The 22479-nt window shown below is 32.3% G+C and overlaps 1 long non-coding RNA gene across 1 annotated transcript; it reads left to right on the top strand.

The window, feature by feature from the left end:
• The first annotated feature begins 1752 nt into the window (after positions 1-1752).
• Positions 1753-22166, top strand: LOC127724809 (uncharacterized). The gene is made up of 8 exons (XR_007992719.1): positions 1753-1812; positions 2831-2909; positions 3438-3506; positions 5053-5186; positions 11240-11278; positions 14163-14252; positions 17098-17190; positions 22074-22166. It is a non-coding gene; the product is annotated as an uncharacterized LOC127724809 (long non-coding RNA).
• Positions 22167-22479: the final 313 nt, after the last annotated feature.

The raw sequence follows: 22479 nt of genomic DNA, 5'->3' as shown, positions 1-22479 counted from the left end.
TCGTGAGATCACCCCGGCCTTTTGGTTGGTTTGTGTTGCCCAGTATTTAGTTTTCTTTGTTTTGTTAAAGTATACTGTTGTTTTGTCTTTTAGTCGTTTTTAGTTTGTTAATACGACTTTGTCAGTTTGTTATCGACTTATGAGTTTGAATATCCCTTTCGTATCTCCCGCCAGTCCTCTGATAAATAATGTATTTTAATTTCTAGTTAAATCTGCTGGAACACAAAAACTCGAAATTAAACAAAGACAATAATTAGGGGAAAAGATTTACCACTTTACATGCTTATATATATCGTATAGCAACCTTAAATGTTTAGTAAGATGATAAATAATAAGAATTTTTTTCCAATGTATTTGCCTCAACGGATATAAAAGGTAAAATAACAAAAATACCGAAATCCGAGAAAAATTTAAAACGGAACGTCCCTAATCAAATGGCAAAATCAAAAGCTCAAACAAATCAAACACATCAAACATCCATAAGATTCGCCATCAACTGATTATTATAATACAGGCCTCACCAATAACCACCTCTAGGGGCCTTTTATAGCTGACTATGCGGTATGGGCTTTGCTCATTGTTGAAGGCCGTACGGTGACCTATATTTGTTAATTTCTGTGTCATTTGGTCTATTGTGGAGAGTTGTCTCATTGGCAGTCATACCACATCTTCTTTTTTATATCTAAACATTCTCGACTCCTCCTTACAATAAGATGAAACATTTGTAAAATCAAAGACGACCGTAAACAACAAAGAATACATGGTCCAGTTTAGGATTTTGAAATATTGATATATAACCCCCTATCTACAGTATATTTGATTTGTTAAATACTAGTGTATGTTTTAAAGTCATAAATTGTTACAAATATAGGCTTTATCACCTGACGTTGTTAACATATTAGAGGTTTTTAAAAAAATATATTACTTTTTGTTGCATTTAGGAAGACAAATCGATGAAATAATTATTTGAATGGATTCAATAACAGTCTGTTAGAAATTTGTCGGTTGATTTTTATATCATTTCAAAATGGTGAGTATTCTATGCTTTTTCATTGAAATGATGCGAGTGCATACTTGATCCCTTTTATCTTTGGACGCAGAGACGGCAATCTGTTGTTAAATTTAGACAAATATGTTTATCTGATTTATTAAAAAAATCTTGTTATTTTGGCTCCAAAAAAGACAGGAGAATACATTATTAGACAGAGACTTGAACAAACACGTGAAAAGATAAGGTAATCCTGCCTGACGAGTACATATTGCAATGCATCTTTATACCAATTAAAGCTGTCCTGGTATGCTCTATTACTCTGATTAACTTAAAAAGTAAAGTTATACTAAATATAGTTTTTGTTATCTCTAACATTATTGAACCATGAAAATAAGACCATGAACAACGGACATATTCCAGACGGAAACCCCAGATCATGTAGGGTATACCAGATATATTGGTAGATAATATTATATCTTCTGAAATATGAAGCTATATGCAAAGAACGAACACGTACGCCATCGCCGTATTAGCATTCTTGGCGAGACAAACATTTTAGAGTGGGTTTTTTCTTTAAATGAAATTTAAAAATATAATAGATAATAAATCAAATATTTTTTTAGCTTAATCATAAGTGGGAAAAAAGATTTCAGCTAGTTTATTTCCTTGTGTCATTATCATAATGTATACTATAATGACACAAAGGAAATGGTTTAGTCACGATTCTCCAACATTTGAAAATCCAACTCACGTTTATCCAACAAGTTTCAAACAATAGATGGGCTTGGTATTTATTTAACAGTTAAAATTGTTGTTTTGGGGTAGGTATAGTGAAACCTGTTTATGATTTATAATATAAATTAAATTAATAATTTTTTTGATAATAAATGTTAAATAATAAGCAAATTCAGCAAAATAGAAATATCAATGTAAGTAAAAAAAAATAATTTCGTATTTTTTTGCCGATTTTTATCTTTTATTAAAATATTTATCAATTTGAATAACATTTATATCTTAAAAAGTAAAAAAATGATATTTTGTTTATCAATTTGTTGAAGAAATAAGTCAAGTATGATAATAAATATATTACGACGCCGTCACCAAAAATGCAAACGACCATTCTCACCCAGCAAGTACTATCAGGGTCAAAGCTGAGGCAGTACTGAATATAATGAGAGAACGCTGTATGAAAGAAACCACACCAATACCAACAATTTACGAGGGGAAAAGGGCCAAGTTACGCAGCTTAGAGCATATGGCCAGATCATGATGATGTCATCGCTGAACTGCCTACGTACTACGAGAAACGCATGTCACTTTACAGAGCCCGTAGTAAAGAAACACCATTGTTACCAATCACCCGTATAGATGTTAACCTTGAAGGAAAATGGATTTTGTCTTGGATAGTGAAATGATACATCTATAAAGTTCTCATTTTGTTTTTTGTTTGTTTGTTTTAATTTTTGTAGCGGTTTTTATCAAGGACAATATTTATGATTATAATATAACTGCATGGCTTGATATTGAATAATGATTTTTTTTCCACCATAGTCATTTGTATGAGTTTGTGTTTATTCTGCGTTATCAATGTGAATAAAAAGCGACGTGGGGAATATGTAATTGAGAGGGAAATAAAAAATTGGGGTTGAAATATTATGGTTTATAGAGTAAACAAAAACATAGGAGGTATTATCCGCTAATATTTCATTGGTTTGAGCCTGACCATGATTTGTTATCAGCCAAATTCTACCTTACTATAAGATTTTGAATTGATATTTGTCATAGATGAAAACCATTCATGCTGTGTTTTTTTTTTATATTATTTTGTTTCTTTGTTAGGAAAAAAGAATTAGCTATGCACATGGTTACGGTTTCTTTGTATTCTGGTCCATAGTAGTGATTCAAGTTGTAGAGAACAGTAAGTACATGAATTCTGAATGTCTAGATAAGCAATACATTAAATCATAGTTTTTTTTAGACTGGGTGAATTTTCTCTTCAGAATGCCTCCTCGCTGATCAGAAATTAAGCAACTGGGGGAGGAAAAAAAAAATCAATCAAAATTACACCCTCTTTTCGTATCAATAGTGTCTGGCCATTAGATAAACGTTAGAAGAAAATAAAAATCTGATAACTCTCAATTATGTGTACAATCGACTCATTGTACGTCTCAAAGGAGAAGTCCGCTTTATGGACATTGTATCCGCCTCAGTTGTTTTGTTTCTAGAATGGGAGGTTGCGGGTTCAATCCATGGTTGAGTCAAACAGATGATTTAGCCCCAAAAGCACGGAAAGAGAGCAGTACCCGAAAATCGTTATTTGGTACCTCTAGAGAGATTTTGTAAGTGAAAATGTCTCAATGTCAACTCCCTGATAACCCGAGTGTAGCGGTATAACTATTTGTTATGAAGATTCATTTGTAAATAACACTCATTATTTGTTCTGCAGATGACTATTGTTTGAATGGATCGGTGTTTAATGACGTCACAGCCATATTCTACGACAACATTACAACAGGTAAGGTATTATAGAAAAGAAGAGAACATGAGGTATCCATCCATGACATATAATCAGTCCATAAAAAAGGCAGAGGAGCAGCGTTTTTATATTGCTGTTCTTTATCTCCAAGTGACAGTGAGGCCTTCAAGAACAATATGTAGCAAACACTCTCACTTCACTGCAAGTGTAAGACGACCCCTGGCAGCGGAATTCTTTGCAACCTGATGACCTCTTCACATCAAAGCCATAGAGTAATATAAATAAAATAAATCCATTTAGGCAAACACGGGCTACATCGATATATACATTATACATCATAAATTCATAGCGGATTTGGATTGTACGCGATCATTCATTATTACCTGCAAACAGATACACATCTGTTTTGCTAATTCAGTATTATAGAATCCCAAAAAACTAAGGGAAAAGTTGCATACACATGTATATATGTTTTAATCAATTTATCAAAATAGTCGTTGGTTTTTAGCTTGAAAATAAACGGTTATACAAAATGAAGGACAAACAAATTTAACAATTAATAATTGATTTTAATTTACACATAAACAACCTTTTAAACTGTTCTGCTTCCAACGAGGGGAAGGACAATTTATAAGCTAATTCCACCATCTTTTTGTTTTCCCTACATAATTCAGTTTTTATGGATAACATGTTTTTTAAGCACATAACACATACACATAAGATTAACTACTGTGTCATGGAGGACTGTCCGTTAAGTGGACAAATCTGACTTATTGCTGAAAACCGTATTGTAAGTTTAATACTGTATTATTAACCTATACCATATGATAGAAATATTCTAATTAACCATAATTATTTTTTGGTTACGAATTATAATCTGAGAAATTTATAGAAAATCTTATACAGTTTAAGTGATCATATACATTTTGTAAATCTAACGAAAATAAGAACATCCAGTAAAAATACTTGGCCTTCCTGAGCACTTGAGCTCACCCCAAGTTTAATGGGTGTTTAGTTTTCTATGTCTTTTTTTATATACTGGTGTTTGTCTTTTGTTTTTTTTCTTATTTTGCCATGGCAATGTCAATTTAGTTTCGACTTATAAGTTAGAATGTCCCTTTGGTATCTTCTGCCTCTCTTATACGTCTGTTCAGTATTAATTAGTGTTCTGTACATCACGGCTTTCAGAGGAAATGAGCAATTGGGACAATACAATAGGATACTGGTGAAATAGCTTTGCTTCAGAAGCAGCAATACCAAATAGAAATTTCATTATAGCGAATAGTAGTAACTTACATTAACTAAGGTACATAAGTTTAATGATCAGAAACTGGTGTTTAATCTGCAAGAACCATTAGAACATAAGGCGTTGGTGTTTTCTGTTTGATTCCTCTGAAAATTAATCTTTCATCGGCAAAGAAAAATGTGAACATTCACGTAAAAATAAGACGCGCATTCGCCTATATTTCGCAGTTTTTGTAACAAATGAAATCAAACATGTGACGATGAACTAATTGATTCTTACAATTTGCAACCTCGCATGCGTTATTGATACAAGTCTTACTGCCTTTTTATTTTATTTCAGACATTCCAATATTCGAATATTCTGATTTACTGAATGGTTCTCTAAGGTTTGATCAAACTTCATTTGCCTGCATTAATGATTTAAGATTAGAAGGAGTAAAACTATATGACACAAGTAACTTAAAGGAAAACTGTGTAAGATTTGACTATTTCCTTTAACAAAGAGCAAGTTATGAACATTGATAAAGAAAACAGAGGCAACAATGATACAATTAGACGACATGCAAATAGTATCATACGACACTATAAAAACTCACTTAAACTGCAGTTAGTATGCAATGTAGTAAAATGCTTTTAACACACTTGCAAATATCTCTTAGACTAATTGTATACAATAGCTAAGAGTAAAATAACTGTGCAAAATCAAGTATTTAAAACCGGGTCTCGAATCATCTAAGTACTAGTATTTACTAATGGCTTGTAGATTATACGGGATATATTTCAGAGGCAAGTGGATAGTTGGACTGGTTTCAATCAGGCTGACACTATTGAAGTGTATAATGGTCGTTCCTTAGACCTGATCCAATTTCCTGTAAATTTGAATTAAGATGTAGGTTTCATTTGATATTGTAAACGGGTCTCCGACAGCTTTAATACATGTTAATAATAGTTTTATATTAGATTTCCTTTCAAACAGTTTCAAAACGTGTAATGAAAGTTTTTTTAAACGCACCAAGTGCAATATCAAAATCCTGATGTTTAGTAGTTGTCGTTGATGTGGTTCATAAGTGTTTCTCGTTTTTTATAGATTAGACCGTTGGTGTTCCTGTTTGAATGGTTTTATACTGTCTAGTAATTATTTGGGCATTTTATAGCGTGCTGTCCGGTGTGAGCCAAGGTTTCGTGTTGAAGACCGTACTTTGACCTATAATGGTTTACTTTTACACAATGTGACTTGTATGGAGAGTTGTCTCATTGGCACTCATACCACATCTTCTTATATCAAGTTGTTTTGCGTTTAGTGTAGGCTCATATCTAGTGTTAGGTTAATCGTTAGAGTACTTATATAAGTGTCCTTTTTTATAACCATCTTAAATGCTGTTCCATTCCCATGCAAAGTTACGAACCCGAATCTTTAAGTATAGGTTTAGCCAACCGTGTCGTTACGCATTTACTACAACATAAATGGAACAAAAGTCTGATTGAAAGTATAATCGAAGGAAAACTATTAGATAAAATCAGATGCTAATCAATCCAAATATCTAAATTAGTTTTCACAGCTGTTTAGGATTATAGATTGATTTCAATCGTTTTAATAATAGCTAAATAGTTCCCATAATGAAACATAGCTACTTGTTTATTTGATTTGAAATAAATCAACTAGTTAAAATGCTCTCATCTACAATTGCTTTAAGCATATTTGTTTTAAAACTTTACATAAGTGAATCTGTTGATTGATTTCGTTTGTCTCTTCCACTTAGTTTCAATATACCTATTCACTTATTGACTCTATTACAACTCTTAATAGGCCGCATTCTTCGTGTATGTCGCCAGGCAAATAATATACCATCTTAACATTATATACACTATCGTGTTGACTAATTTCTTTAGTTTTTTATGTTGTGTTTTGTGTACTATTGTTTGTCTGTTTGTCTTCCTCTTGTTTAGCCATGTCGTTGTCAGTTTATTTTTCGACTTTTGAGTTTGACTGTCCCTCCGGTATTTTTCGCCTCTATTTTTCGAAATAATTTAAAAAGGTCCTTCTGGGTGATATAGCTTTTCACATATTTTTGGTCGTAAACATCCTTTGCGTTCAAAGTTTTGTCTTTTTAGCGTTCCTGATAAAATTGAACACAGAAAAGCGCGTCGGACTCATACAACATGTAGTGCTATTTTCATCTTCCGAATGAGTCAATATATGAGGATAAATTATGTGACATCACACACATACATACACCCAAGTAATGTTACACTTGATATATTAAGCATTAATGCCGCTGTAATCTATATAAAATAGGTAAATCTTCAGTCACACCAAATTAGTTCTCAAAACGTTACAAATACGTAAAACGGGCTGTGGTCTGGCTAGAACGTATATCTTTGGACGAACAATGTTTATAATGCGACCCTAGTTAATTCTTTAACAGTTCTCTATACGGCCCGCTGTCTTTCTCCCGTCTGCAGTCCGTTTATATCCAGTTATGATCGGGTAAAATTGCATGTGTACCTTGGGGAGGTAGGGCAGTTTCTAAACAATCCCAGTTCGTCTGTAGTCCGTTTAACAGGTTCGTTACGAGTTCGATTTCGTTCCGCATACATCGAAGTCTGTTCTGACTAGTTCCTAACTCGATCACCTCGTTCAATGTCTCCTAATCTCGTTCCTAGTTTATTCAGAACATAATTTTCATCACGTCCTGACCCGATGACTATGAAAAACCAGCACGTTTACGTTTTCTCGTTCTTCTCTTTTTATATATCTTTCAGTTTTGATGGTAGTTTTATAACTTGTGTTTTTAGATGATGATATTGTATATGGAGACATGCTTTAATAATTGTCTGATATTCAGTTTGATACATATGATACTATGGTGATATTTGTCTTCAATGTTATAAGTTGAAGGACAGCATGAAAATAAATATGTTTATACAGTTTGTATATCATTTCCCATTTATACAAATTAGAACTGTGATCAAGTTCACTGAAGCTACTCCCAGTCCCCTCAGAGCTCCGACGTTTATTATGTGAAGCAGTTCTGAAAATGAACGCGTTAAAAACAGCATAAGAACTTAATAAACGTACTCAATGTACCTAGAAAAACTGATTTCAAACGGAAGGGCACATCCAAATTTTACGGTGATGCAGTTAACCGAGCCCGGATACACTTATAAATCATTTAAATAAACTTTAATGTAACTCTGTAATAATTCTGTATGTATGTGCCTGTCCAGTATCAGGAGCCTTTAATTCAGTGGTTATCGTTTGTTGCTGTGTTACATATTACATATTTGTTATTAATTCATTTTTTGTGTACATAAATTAGTCCGTTAGTTTTCTCGTTTGAATTGTTTTACATTTGTTATTCCGGGGCCTTTTATAGCTGACTATGCGGTATGGGCTTTGCTCATTGTTGAAGGCCACACATTGACCTATACTAGTAGTTGTTAATTTCTGTGTCATTTGATCTCTTGCAAAGAGTTGTCTCATTGGCAATCATACTACATCTTCTTTTTTAATAATCATTCTAAAAGGTTACCTATGCAACACTGTAATTAAATCTTTTAATATTGTTTCTATTGGTATAAATATTGATTTTGTTATCAGTAAATTAAAAACCATACTGAATATTACACTTATGTACCTTCACGGTACTACATGTATAAGCTGTCGATACCTATATTTTGGCATTGCACAAGGTCATTTTTTCTCTAACTGATAATGACGTCTTTACACTAAACCGATTGGATGTTGGATGTGTACTGATTGGTATGCTAGTCTTACATACATGATTTTTTTTATTAGTTGTTATTGGCACTGAACTATTCAAGCTGTCAGTAACTGTGGGTGCTCTCAGATCTGTACTTAGTGCCCTTTTATTGTTAAGGATGAGGGATGGAAATATACCCGCCATGTCCTGTATTGTCTGTGTTTTTGTTAAATGTTTTTTTTTTGTATCGATCTGATGATGTGAACTGATTGTTATAGTTTATTCTTATGTTGTGCTCTAACACCACTGTTCCGGGTTAGGACAGGGGGTTGAGCGCTCACAAACATGTTTAACCCCGCCTCGTCCTTTATGTGCCTGTAGTTCAGTGGTTGTCGTTTGTTCACGTCTGTCGTATTTGGTTTCCGTAATTTTTTTTTGTGATAAATTTGGCTGTTAGTTTTCTCCGTTGAATTTTTTTATCATTTTTTATGTCAAGGCTTTTTATAGCCTACTATTTTTTTGTCATTGTTGACGGCCGTACGGTTGCCTATAATTGCTCACATCCACTTTATTTGAACCTTGGTGGATATTTGTCTCATTGGCAATGATACCACATATCTTTTTTTAATATCAAATGAGTAGAGCGTACTGAGAACCTACTGCAAACCCGGATTTGTTTTCTTTCAATCGATTTAAGACTTTTGAACAGTGGGCACACAGTGGTATTACTAATATGTTTTCAGCTGATCGGGCGGAGCTTACGTTCATCTTAGGACAGTCTATTTGAAGATGTGTGTGTTAAGGATGGTTGCCGTTATGATTATTATTACTGATTTCTAATCACCTATCAGTGTCACCAAACAGATATACAAAAGAACTGAGTGTACGGTATGGGAAGAATAAAATAGTTTAAGATTTATAGCATTTGTATGTGTTAAAACATAGTGTTTTAAAGTATCGGCTATTGGAATATTTTGTTTGAAAGCTTTCTGAATGTGAGATTTATTTTAAACGTGATTTACTGTTGTCTTTATTTAAAACTGAATAAAAACGTGCTGTTTACTATTTATTTTTGTTTTGATCGTCGGTGTGCACACGTACATCAATTGGATACCTGACCACATCACGTCAAACTAAGTCCCTAGTACGTTCCAAGTACGGCAATTCAGTTCGTAGTACGTCCATCTTGTTTTAAGTACGTGCCTCTCTGTCTAATTCGAAGACCGGATGGTCACCAGGAAATCTTCAACAGGCTTAATGCGGCGTTCACACAGTGCCGATTATGTCTCCCGTTTGAGATCAGACAGCGCTAAGACACGAAAAGTTAAAATGTCGGATTACTATCCTCATTGATCTGGAATGTCCTAACATTTTCTTAACGAAGTCGTATACGTTCGTATCAGATTCATACGGATCGGGAATGGTCTTGAGAGATCGGCCAAGGACCCCGACAGTTAGTTGCGTCCCGTAACATTCGGGGAAACACAGCCGATTTTGTCTAGCCGGATTGAAATCGTGACATTGTGGTGACAGATTCTGATGTATCGGATTAAAATCGTAACAATGTTCCGTGTTTTCTGGACGTTGTCCTCTGGAGCGTGCATGATCTGGAGAAATTTGTCATTGCTGTTTTTTTTGCCGATTGAGTCCAGATTGCATCCAGATCTTGCCGAATACGAACCGTCTTTGTCGAAACCATTCCGGAATACTAGTAGTCCCGTTATTAATACAAAATTCGGTAATGATACCCAAGTCAATTGAGTCCCGACAATTACAGAACACAATACGACTGAGTTCAGACAAAGCCGTGTGCAATGCGTGTGCAATGCGGAACAACATACTGTGATAGGATTGCGTTCCGACAGTACCTTATCATCCCGAATATGGCGACAGTTTTCTAACGAATATCTTCCGTCAGCGTCGATTCACTGTCTGGTTACTGTCTGATCTCTGTTCTATCACATTCTGTACAATCGGGACGCTTTCAGGACAAATTCTGTCGTTTTGTACCATGCGAAAGATACAAATCGGATTATAATCGATTTGAGAACGGGATAATCGGTGCGAAACGGCTGAATTTGGACGCTTCCTGAACAATATCTTATTGTTGTCGTGATTCAATTAATGTTTTTACAAATTTTAAAGTTTGAATTTCCAGCCACGATTCACAGGATTTTGATCAGACTTTTAACAATTTTTAATCGGGAATGGTCCTGTCAAGGACGGCAGTAAAATCGTGAATGTGTGACCCCAGCTTAAGTTTCTGGAGAACCATTCCCGATCAAAGCCGATCAAATTCGTACACAGACCGTAAAAAGTCTACTCCCTCTTAGTTTAAGACCGTCTGAATACATTTACAAGAATATACTATTAGTGAGAACGAGTTTGGTATGACGAGGGCTTAACAAGAATTGATGATAATGCCACAATAGATGTCATATTTTGGAAGCTATTTGGCTGATTGAGACCACCACATAATCAAAAACACCACATGCACACATTCAAAAAGTTGGTTGAACTATTCAAAGTTATTTTTCCGACACAAAATCCCTGTAAAACGTCCCAATTCTAAATGGATATAAAATAATTTGGTATTACATGTATGGCTATAGAGGACTCCATTAAACGTCAAACCATTACATTTGAAGGTATTGTCAGTTAAAAAATGAAAGATAAAATGAGACAAAACTTAAGAGAGAGAGAGAGAGAGAGAGAGAGAGAGAGAGAGAGAGAACATAAAAGACAGATGCTAATTTAATGATAAACCAACATATTGTAATAATTGCATCATTTTATTTGAAATTTTATATCATTTGATTGTAGGAAAGACGATCTTTTTCATGTCAACTCGATTGTAATGGGGTAAGTGTACGTTTTATAAGGTTGAACATATATACTAGTACCTTATATTCCCTTTTGTTCATGTTTGTTCAAATACAGCATCCGATGCATACCTATAAACTCTTTGTTTTGACATATGATGTATCACTGTAATTCACACTTCAGGAGAAACTTTCTTTTAGAATCAAAGGTGCTCACATTGTATGCAAACCTTCCGATAGCATGAGCTGAACAAGTTCTCAACAATATATAGTCTAACTAGATGACAAGCATATCACTACAAAATACAATTGTAAAATGGCAGAGATAGCGTGAACATCAACCATTTTTTAAATTTGGTTCGTTCAAAGCACCTTTCTGGTAGGCGCAAGCCAAACAAAAAGAGAAAAAAAAAAACGAAAAACAGGACGAATAGTTGCGACAAACAATGACATAAAAAGCTTAGGCAAATCCACATAAAGTTAACTTTGAAGGAAGGAGTTGGAACCTTATTTTTCTGAAACACTTCTAAATTTATCAACTGCATGACAATTTTAAGAATAGTTATAAATCATGTCAGGACCGGAACACCGACTATTGACCTCAGTTTGTGAAGCCACATACATAGTTATGATAGTGAGCATAAAACACAAAGTGATTTGCAGAGCTGACGATACTATGGAACTAAGTATTCGAAAAGTCAGAAACAATATTATTTACTGTTTTTGTGTGAATCAATAAACCGCTAGATAAAGGCATTATATCTTGAAAATTCAATTGCAAACCAACACAAAAATACTTCCACAATTATGAATATATAAAAACATGCCCATTATTACACCAATCTTGATGATGTATCAGTTTCATCCATAGATTCAAGTTAAGGTATTGGTGGAACGTATTAGACTTTAATTATTGAATATATATTTAAATTTTTTCTTTAGATCTTGTTTTGTGGCCATCTTATTCATTTATTGAAAAATTGAAAAAATACTCGAAAAGAGTGTTTTGATATGAGCTTTAGGTACCTAAACAAAAAGAAATATACACAAAACAAACAGTGCCATCTTAATTTCTGCATCGACTTCATATAATCACTGAAATACATATTGTTCAACGGATGCTTTATAAATGTACAATGCAATTTGTCTGCAAAACACTTCTTATAGTCAGCAAAGCATTATCAACCCATCCATACAAAAATTTAAAATAATGAATTATATGATGAATAAAAAACTACAATCATAATTAGATTTAATTGAACTTAGAGGACTTCATCATACCAAATTTCACAGATATTTGTTGTAAACAATAAATTTACCATGATTTAAAATTTTAAATCAAATTAGCTTCAGACATCCTCTATGCCTGAAATCATGTCTTAAATCTATAAAACCAGGCTCAACCCACCTTTTTTTTCTTAAAATGTCCCGTATCTAAGTCAGGAATATGGCAGTTGTTATCAAATAGTCCGTTTCTATGTATGTTGGCGTTTGTTTTTTTAGCAATTCAGTGTTTCAATTATTTCGTTGTTTTTTTCTTATAGTTTACGTGTTTCCCTCGGGTTTTGGTTTGTGACTCGGATTTGTATACGCTTAATCGATTTATGACTTTTGAACAGCGATATACTACTGTTGCCTTTATTCAAATCTATACCAGAAATTGCAGCGACGTATAGAAAAGCACGTCTGTTCACATTTAATAGATTCTCAAGTCAGACAATCTGTTTGGAAAACTTATTCGCGTTTAACACCAGCCGTACCATACAGAAATTGATTTCGTTACATGTCTCCAATTTATGAATAAGCATCCAAAGAATATGATATTATTATTAGCCCCTCAGCATTATACCTTATTTTTTTGTCCTTGCGTTGCAGCAAACCTTATATTTAGAAATATTAGCAAATTGTATTTAACAAGAAAGTACTTGATATACTATATTTAAAACACAAACTATTAATAGAAATATGAGAAAAAAATAAGGTAGAATCTAATACCGGTTATATATAACATTCATTGAACTTTGATAAATAAAATAGATCTAATAACATCTCCTGAACTTGTACATCGACGTAATATAATGTGCAAATTACACCTTTATGACGAGCATAGATTATTTATTGCTCATTCATATTACTTTGGATCATATGTGCGTGCAACAGTTAAATTTGCCAGTCATTTTTAAGTAACTGCATGTATGTTAGAAAACTGAGGGACGGCATTACATCGCAACCTTAAAAGTATCAGTCAGCTCTAATCTTTAAATGTTATCTCTCGTAAAAAGGATGTGAAGCTATTTAGTTCCAAAGATATTTAACTTTACAAATTTAAAATTAAAATGCATCCTGTGAGACTTGATCAAAGTATTCCTACGTCAATAAATTGGTGATGACTATATCTGTTGACAAGTTAAAAAAAATGAAGAAAAAGAGTAATTAAATACCATAAGTCGACGAAAATCAGACATAATAATGTTCTTAAACCGAGATTGAACACCAAATATAAACCGTTCCTATTTTACCAATGGGGAAACATTGTGGTGCTCATGACAAGTAAAAGTCTAACGAGAAATGGCGATTTGAGATACAAGAGGAACGCAGGAAAAGATTGCTTATGAAAATTTATTGCGTGCCCGGTAAATAGATTTCCAATCATATTGGTGTCCGTAAAATTTTGAAAAAAAAACAATAATCTAACATTGCCATGAGCACTTTCTTTCAATGGAGTATTGTGTTCGTATCAGATAGTATATTTTACTGTTTTATATCGATGCCTTGAATAATTTTGGGGAAGATAAAAAAAAAAAAGAAATAAAGAAATATGTGTTGGTCTTTGTAAATAGACAGTCGCATAACATCATACTTTAATAATTTAAAAATTGAATACGAGGTTAAAGCATACATTTAGATTTTCATTTTATTTGCAGATTCGAAACTTTTTGTTTCTGAGGCGAGTTTCTTTACCGAATGGTTTACTGTATTTTAACAAGAATCTTTACACAGTCAATGTGACCGAGGTAGGAAAACATGTTCAATTACTGTAAACCAACTTATTTTCGCGGATACTTAATTTCGTGTTTTACCCTTTCTAGATTTACTTCGAGGCTTTATAATTTCGCGATATTCTAATTAACTTGATGTAGTTTAATAAGGAAAGTCCAAGTTTTACATATTCGCGACGATTTATATTCGCGTTATTTTTGTACTCGCGAAAGTCGCGAAAATAAATAGCTCGCGAAAATAAGTTGGTTTACAGTATGCAAAAAGTACAGAAAGACATGAAGTGATTAGATTTATTTGTTACAGTGAATTTGTAAAACGAGTATTTCAGGAATTTTTTATGGTCACTGATTTGATTATTGTACTAGCAAAATCCCTGGTAATTTTGATTGGGATGGTACACAGCCACTGAATTAAGTGAGAACGTATTATAGACAGATTCAACGGTTGAATTCAGGGGAAAAAAATATATATAAAATCTCTATATGCTAGTTATATTGACTTGATATCCGAAGATTTTGTATAAAACAGTGACTCAATTTAGAATAAAATCTTACGGAAAGAAAAAAAAAAATACTCAATACAAATTAGTCATAAACATTTCAGTATATTACCAATGTTATTTCAACTGATCGGGCGGAGCTTATGTTTTAATTTGCATAAGGACAGTCTATTTGAAGATGTGTGTGATAAAGATAAATGCCGTTATAAGTATTATTGATTTGTAATCACCTATCAGTGTCACCAAACGAATAATAACTGAGTGTATGATATGGAAAGAATAGAATAGTTGAAAACTTATAGCATTGATATGTGCTAAGTATTTTAAAGTATCGTCTATTGTATTATTCTGTTTAAAACATTTCTAAGTGCGAGATCAATATAAAAAGTACTTTCCAAATATAGATAAAAAAATGGAATATAATCATAATATATATACAGCTTTAACAAAAAGGAAATTTTTAATTTTTACGCGTGAATTTTTTACCGCCTCTTATATTTAATATTTAAGAACATCTGCTAGCTCGGGTAAAGCATTCTGTATTACGAATCATGGCAGAGTGCAAGAAGAAACTTTCCTCTCAGTCAAAAGAAAAAGTTGCAATGTGTCAAAGTTTTTCGAGTCAAAGATGCAACAACCGACGACCATTCAAGTAGAAGCCATTAAAGAAAATTCTTCTTGCTGTTCAATAAAGGAAATCAATAAGGTCGAAGTATCATTTGCAATGTATCCCCTGCACCCATAATCCCTACACTAACAAACAAAAAAACATTAGGAATTAAATGAGGAAAAAAGTATACCAAGAATAACGAGATATGCATATTTTGCAACTCATTTCTGCTGTCGTTATAGTCACAATATTCAAAATGTGTCATTATAACATGTTTTTAAACTCCACACAAGAAAATCAACGAGTTTCTCCCAAAACACCTATCTATAGATGGACTGATCTATGATAAGCGAACCGCTTAAACCACGCCCAGTCAAGTGAAATATATCAAGTAATAACGTACGAGAAATTTTCATCGTAGGATTTTTTTTTGCAAAAGGAGCCCAAGACTCTCTTAGAATGCTGCAAACCTTATTAAAGTGGATCAAAAAAATTTGAATATCAGTAAGATGTGGTACTTTTTTAATTTTTAAACTGGATCTCTAAAGTTATTTGTACCCCCCAAAAAAAGAAGGAGGTAAAAATGGATAGAACATACCTGAACCAAAAAAAGGTGTTATTAGACGTGCATTTTATTAGATATGTTATACTTGAGACACATAAATCGATTTAACCAATTTTTTCTGTGGTTACTTAAAAGTAACATTGGTAATATACAGTCATATTTTGGGTACTGAAATATAAAACGTTTTAGAATGCACGAAAGCACACAAAATCACCAGATACTTCTAAAATTACAAAAAAGTTTTCTATAATTATTTATAATTAATTGCATACTAGATACAAGGGCAAGGTGAGGTAAAATATGATTGTTTTTATTGTAAAAATATGTATGAAGATGATCTGCAATGAAAGGAGGATATGTAGAATTATATGATTTACCTTTTTGTCAAGCAGTAAAACGATCTTCCATTTCTGTTAGATTGATTTAATCAACTCATGTAAAATGTGGATGTTCTGGATACAAAGACTGTCCAAAATAGCCCTGGATCTTACATAGGTGCATGGTATATACATGAACATGCGTAGACATCATTAAAACCATGGCATGAAGAATAGATAACTGCTATTTGTATTCTGTGAAGCTGAAAAAATGCCTTTCATCCAGTCATTGTGTTAAAAATAAATAACTAGTAATTTCTCCTAGAAAATAGCTGAAATATGTTATATAATTTTTTAGAACAAAAACACCGTTCTAATATATTCATCATATTTATATGGTTTAAACAGCTAATCTTAATCTTTATCAATATTTTCTGTGCATCACTTGTTAACAATAAACATCGAATTTATGCTATACACAACTAAAGGTCACCGTATGACCTTCAACAATAAGTAAAACGCATACCGCATAGTTAGCTATACAAGGTCCCGAGATAACAAATGCAAACTATTCAAACGATAAAACTAACGGCCTGATTTATGTAAAAAAATATACAATAACCGAAAAACAAATATGATATACAGCTACAAAAGTCAATAACTGGATTACAGGTTGCTGACCAGGCACATGCAACTAAGGAATGTTGCGTGGTTAAACATTTTTGCAGGCGCCCTTCCCAACTTACCTCAGGCAGTGGTGTACTAGGACAACATAAGAACAAATTAAAGAACTCAGCTGATAATGATATAAATCATCAATTAGCACAAATACAACAGATACAAATGTTCTTGCTTCTCTGCATTGTAGAATACATCGCCAGTGACAATCTTTGATTTTTCTGACCAATTAAATCAGACAGATTGCTATCCAAGTACTAACACAGGTCGACTACATATAAAGGTTTGATATACAATAGCATGTAGTTTGAAATTATGGATTTCGATGTTATTAATGTATATGTCCACATGTTGAAATGCCTCTAATTATACAACACATGAAATCATTAGAGCTCTTATTCTTTAAAAGTTAGTTTTAAAGAATAAGTAATGTCAAGGCAAATCTGCCTGCTATGTACAGCATCTGAGTACAGAAATATGTAAGCATTTAGGCGTCTCTATCTAATTGGTTATCTTGATCTTGTATTAATTTTTTTCGAATGAAAAGTCTTTTATGTCATTGAAAATAATGACCAATGTGTAAAAAATCCATCCTCATAAACATTATAAATATTTGAGTGAACAAGCTCATTATACATTTCAAAGTGTGAGAATAAGGTCCTTTAACATATTTTAAGCAATAAATCCTTTTTTTCACCTTATATGACCCATAGATAAATATTTGAACTAACATTAATTTAAATTAACTGTCACTATGAAAAGGGGGATAAACAGATACATACATTGACAAGAAACGATTTAAAATACGCATTTGAGACTATCTACTTGAGCTTCTTCATGTTTTTATTAGTTGTTTTTTCAACTTTGAATAACAGGCGAATAGTGAGATGATACTTTGAATTAGCACCTCCGTTTCAATTTATTTCCGTGATCTTTGCCGCAATTATTGAAAGTCTGCTGAATTGAGAGAAATTCTTAAATTTGGTTTGTTGTGTTTCATTTTTGGACCTTCCACTGAATTGTACTAAACACTGAACAGTCAGGAGTACATCTTTTTTAATTTCCTTTCAAATGATGCAAGGTTGAATTTGAAAAAAAAACCTCATAGATTTCTGTAAAATTATTACGTCATTTAGTAGTTCGAAACCAAACGTTTCTAGAGTCACAGCCATATAGTTTTTGAGATGCGAAAAAAAAAAGATTTTCTGAGCAGCTAAACAATTCTACAGTCAACATGCTTTACAGTTCAACATAACTTTACGTACAATTTCATATTTTTTAAACAAAAACATGTGTTTGTTTTAATCATATCTGCACGGAAGAAGTATTTGATATTGTGCAGAGGCTACCTTTAGAGATCAGTAGTCCACCAGCAGTATTAACGACGGAGTGATAGTATTAGATAGTTTCGGAAAGTCGCGGTACCGTCTGTTGACACCGACTCTGACAGGTAAAATGAAGGGGATTCTTCTAAAAATAGAAAAAAGGTACTAAATAATTAGCATTTCAAGGTAACATTGGTAAATAACAGTTAAACAAGGTTTTACACAACGATTTATTTAATCAAATACGGTTTGTTTACTGTTTACAAAACTTGTTTTTGTTTTGGGTGCCTCAACAAAGTACCCAGCACTTTATAATTTTTAGTTCACACATGGTATGTTTGACACGAATTCTATATTCTGCAATGATTCTATTACATTTTCGAGTGTTGCGGTTCTGGTGATCAGGTTTTCTGTTGATTTTCTGTCGCGTAAATCGGGCGTAATTACGGGATGCTAATTTGTTAACAGCATACATTCTTCTGATGAATAGATGTTAAAGTGGCAAGCTAAAATCAGGAAAGGAACATGATTAAAGATGAATATTTTACCTTGCATTACACAAGACTGACACAACGTTCTTTTTCACATGGTTACTGTCCACAGACAGTAAAACAAGTCAACAAACCCTTACACATTATTTTGACTCAGGGCCAACCATGCTTCGTTTATTGGAAAAGCAGTAAATATTAATTTCTAAGTCTTTGGTTTGACCGGGACCCGCTATATTTAATGGCTCTTAAACATCTAAAATAGATTTAATTCTGATTCATTTGATACTTTTCAATGAATCTATTTGTTTTTAGAATTAGCTTACTGTTATATTTATTATTAAAATTGTTCATTTCAATAATATCTGAAATTTCTTTCTGAATTTTTTTAAAAATGTTTATTTTTTTTGTCTTCGTTTCTGAGACATAATATGCTTTATATATTGAAAAGGATATTTTTGTTAGTATGTAATTAATATCAAAGTATGCTGGGTCTTCAATTTTGTACCCTGTTACTAAATTTTCAAGACTTATAATGTCTTTGTCTATACCAAGGGAGTTCATTAGTTTCATTACTATATTTAGAAAGTCAGTATTAAATGAGCAATTGACAAAAAAGTGTTCATAGTCATCTTTTTCTTTACAATGCTTACATAAATTGTCCTCAGTATTTTTCCACTTTTTTAAAAGTTCATTACATGGCAGAATGTAGTGAATAAGTTTCCATCTGAATATTTTCAATCTATTATCAGTGAGATATTGAAAAATAAAAACAAAATTATTTTTGAACTTAGAATTAAATTTTTTTGTCAAATAGTTTTTCCCACATAAGAAAACCGTTTGGTTTTTCACGACATTCCTTTAGTTTGAACATTTTATAAAGTTCTCTTGTGCTCATTAAGGGAGTTATTGTATTGTACATAATTTTCAAGTCATTAACAACTTTAACCTTAGTTTTAATAGAATCTTCAGTACGAAGAATTGATTTCCAATTCATTGGTATTGCTTTTTTTAACAAATATATTTGCTTTATCCAATTTTGTTTATATTTAAGTTTAGATAAGATGATAGTTTCAGAGATTTTACCCTGTTCATCAATGATATCATTTATATTAATAATATCGCTTTTTATCCAATCATCAAAGTTTAAACATTTTCTGTTAAACCTGATATTATCATTTCCGCACAAAACTTGTTTTCTAATTTCAAAAAAAACTTTTGGGACATTTTGTATTACCTCCTTTTACACTAATCCAATCTTTAATTAGTTGCTTGTAAAAGTCTGGTAAATTTTGTAACTTATTTTTATCGATGTCTTTAATATTCTTTAAATTCATTTTAAATACAAGAAGATTTCTTCCTAATTTGTTGAAATAGAATTTTGGAATGATTGTCCAATTATCATTTTTATCTTTGCTTAATTTTAGAATCCAGCTGATATGCAGTGATTTTTTGTAAGCATCAATGTCTGTCATCTTTAGTCCACCTTCCAAAAAATCATTTGAAAGTGTGGATCTTTTTATTTTGTCTCTTTTACCTTTCCAAATAAAATTATATATTAAAGTTTTAAAATCTTGCAACATTTCTTTATGAATTATAGTGTTTGATGCAATATATGTTAGGTTTGGTAAAACAAGTGATTTATCTTTCCTATAATAGTGAGATTTCTTTAACTCCAATCAGATATTATTTTTTTACATTTTAAAAGTTGTTTTTCAAAGTTAAATTTTTGACATTCTTGTGTATTGTAACCAAAGTAGATTCCAAGACTATTGATAGGTGCAGTACATCAATTTATATCTTCACATTTATCACGACAGTGTTTCAATTGGCCTAGCCATATCCCTTCAGTTTTTAAACCTGAGAAAGTAACAAAAATTTCTATTAAATTAATTGCAAGAGCGACACCTTTTTTGATTGAAGAAATAGAGTAGTATAATCAGCTTATTGGCAAATTTTAAGAGTATTGCTTTTACCGTCTAGTTTTATTTCTAGTCCTTTTAAGTTTTTATTTTCCCTCATCTTAATTGCCATAACTTCTACAGCTAAAACAAATAGTAACGATGATAACGGACATCCTTGTCGGATTCCACGAGATGCCCTGAAACCGGTAGAAACCCACACATTATTAATAATGTATCCTTTAATATCAGAGTACATTGTCTGAACCCACCTTATAAAATTATTTTAAAGCCAAGTTTCTTTAAGGTCTCAAACATGAAGTCCCATTCTAATGAGTCAAATGCTTTTGTAAAGTCAAGGAATAAAATTGCCCCATCTATTTTAAAAGTTTCAGAGTAATCTATAACATCTTGTATTTGTCGAATATTAAAACCAATATACCTATTTTTGACATATCCGTTTTGGTCAGTATGTATGATCTTTGGTAGCAGGGGTTTTAATCTTTGTGCTAAGGCATATAAAGCAAGTAATTTTGAATCATAATTTAAAAGAGTAATAGGTCTATAATTATCTAGTGATAAAGGTTCATTTTTATTTCTATAAATTAAGGATATCAAACCAACTTTCTGAGTGTTAATAGTTATCAAAGGTACCATGCTTATAATTGAATACGCCAGACGCGCGTTTCGTCTACATAAGACTCATCAGTGACGCTCAGATCAAAATAGTTAGAAAGCCAAACAAGTACAAAGTTGAAGAGCATTTAGGACCCTAAATTCCAAAAGGTTGTGCCAAATACGGCTAAGGTAATCTATGCATGGGATAAGAAAATCCTTAGTATTTCGAATAATTAATACTTTTGCAAACAGTAAATTTATAAAAATGACCATATAATTGATATTCATGTCAACACCGAAGTGTGACTACTAGGCTAGTGATACCCTCGGGGACGAAACGTCCACCAGCAGTGGCATCTACCCAGTGGTGTTAATAGTTATCAAAGGTACCAGGCTTATAATTTATTACGCAGATAGCTTTCCTTTTTCATAACAATAATTAAAAGTAGCGACTATAAAAGTTTTAAGTTCTTCCCAGAATTTTCTATAAAATTCAACATTTAATCCATCAAGCCCAGGAGCTTATTAAGTTTCATTTTAAAAATTGCATCAGTACATAGCTACACCATTTTGTTAACTCCAGTATACTCAGTATTTATAAAGACATCTTTAAGCAGATACTTATGAAAATTCCTTGAAACTGTATCTATATTTATTTGTATGAATAATAACGAAAGGAACACACACAATATTGACTAAAACAAAATATGCGTTTCTCAATAGTTTTAGTACAAAACATAAACACTGATTATGTGTTTCTTAGTATATTGAAGAAAAAAAAATATGGTTAAGTGTTTCATCCATGGAAGTAGCTATTATTTCTCTTTCTTCTAGAGCAATGATTCGGGACCATTTATGATTTTCGATAAACGAATTGTTCTCATACGAGGACAGATGCTAGATTATGATTCCGGGAAAACTAGTTATTCGTTTAAGGTAATAATATAAAAGTTACCAAGTTTACTGCACCAGATACATATTTTGACAATAAAAGTTTCTTCAGTGATGCTCAAGGCCAAAATATATGAAAACCCAAAATGCATCTTAAATCGATAAGCAAAGTCTCGATTACAAAACAGGACAAAAGACACCAAAAGAATTAAGAATAATGATTAGTCCACATATGAAGGTAAAAAGATATGTATATGTAAACAGAAGGCAATCGTACAAAATGAATTTTTATAACATATATTTTGTTATTTGTTTCCTGCCTCTAGGCAGATATAAAGAGAAGTGTGGT

The sequence above is a fragment of the Mytilus californianus genome, unplaced genomic scaffold (genome assembly GCF_021869535.1).
Source record: "Mytilus californianus isolate M0D057914Y unplaced genomic scaffold, xbMytCali1.0.p SCAF_14, whole genome shotgun sequence".
Classification (NCBI taxonomy): domain Eukaryota; kingdom Metazoa; phylum Mollusca; class Bivalvia; order Mytilida; family Mytilidae; genus Mytilus; species Mytilus californianus.
This window is presented reverse-complemented; position numbering and strand designations above follow the sequence as displayed.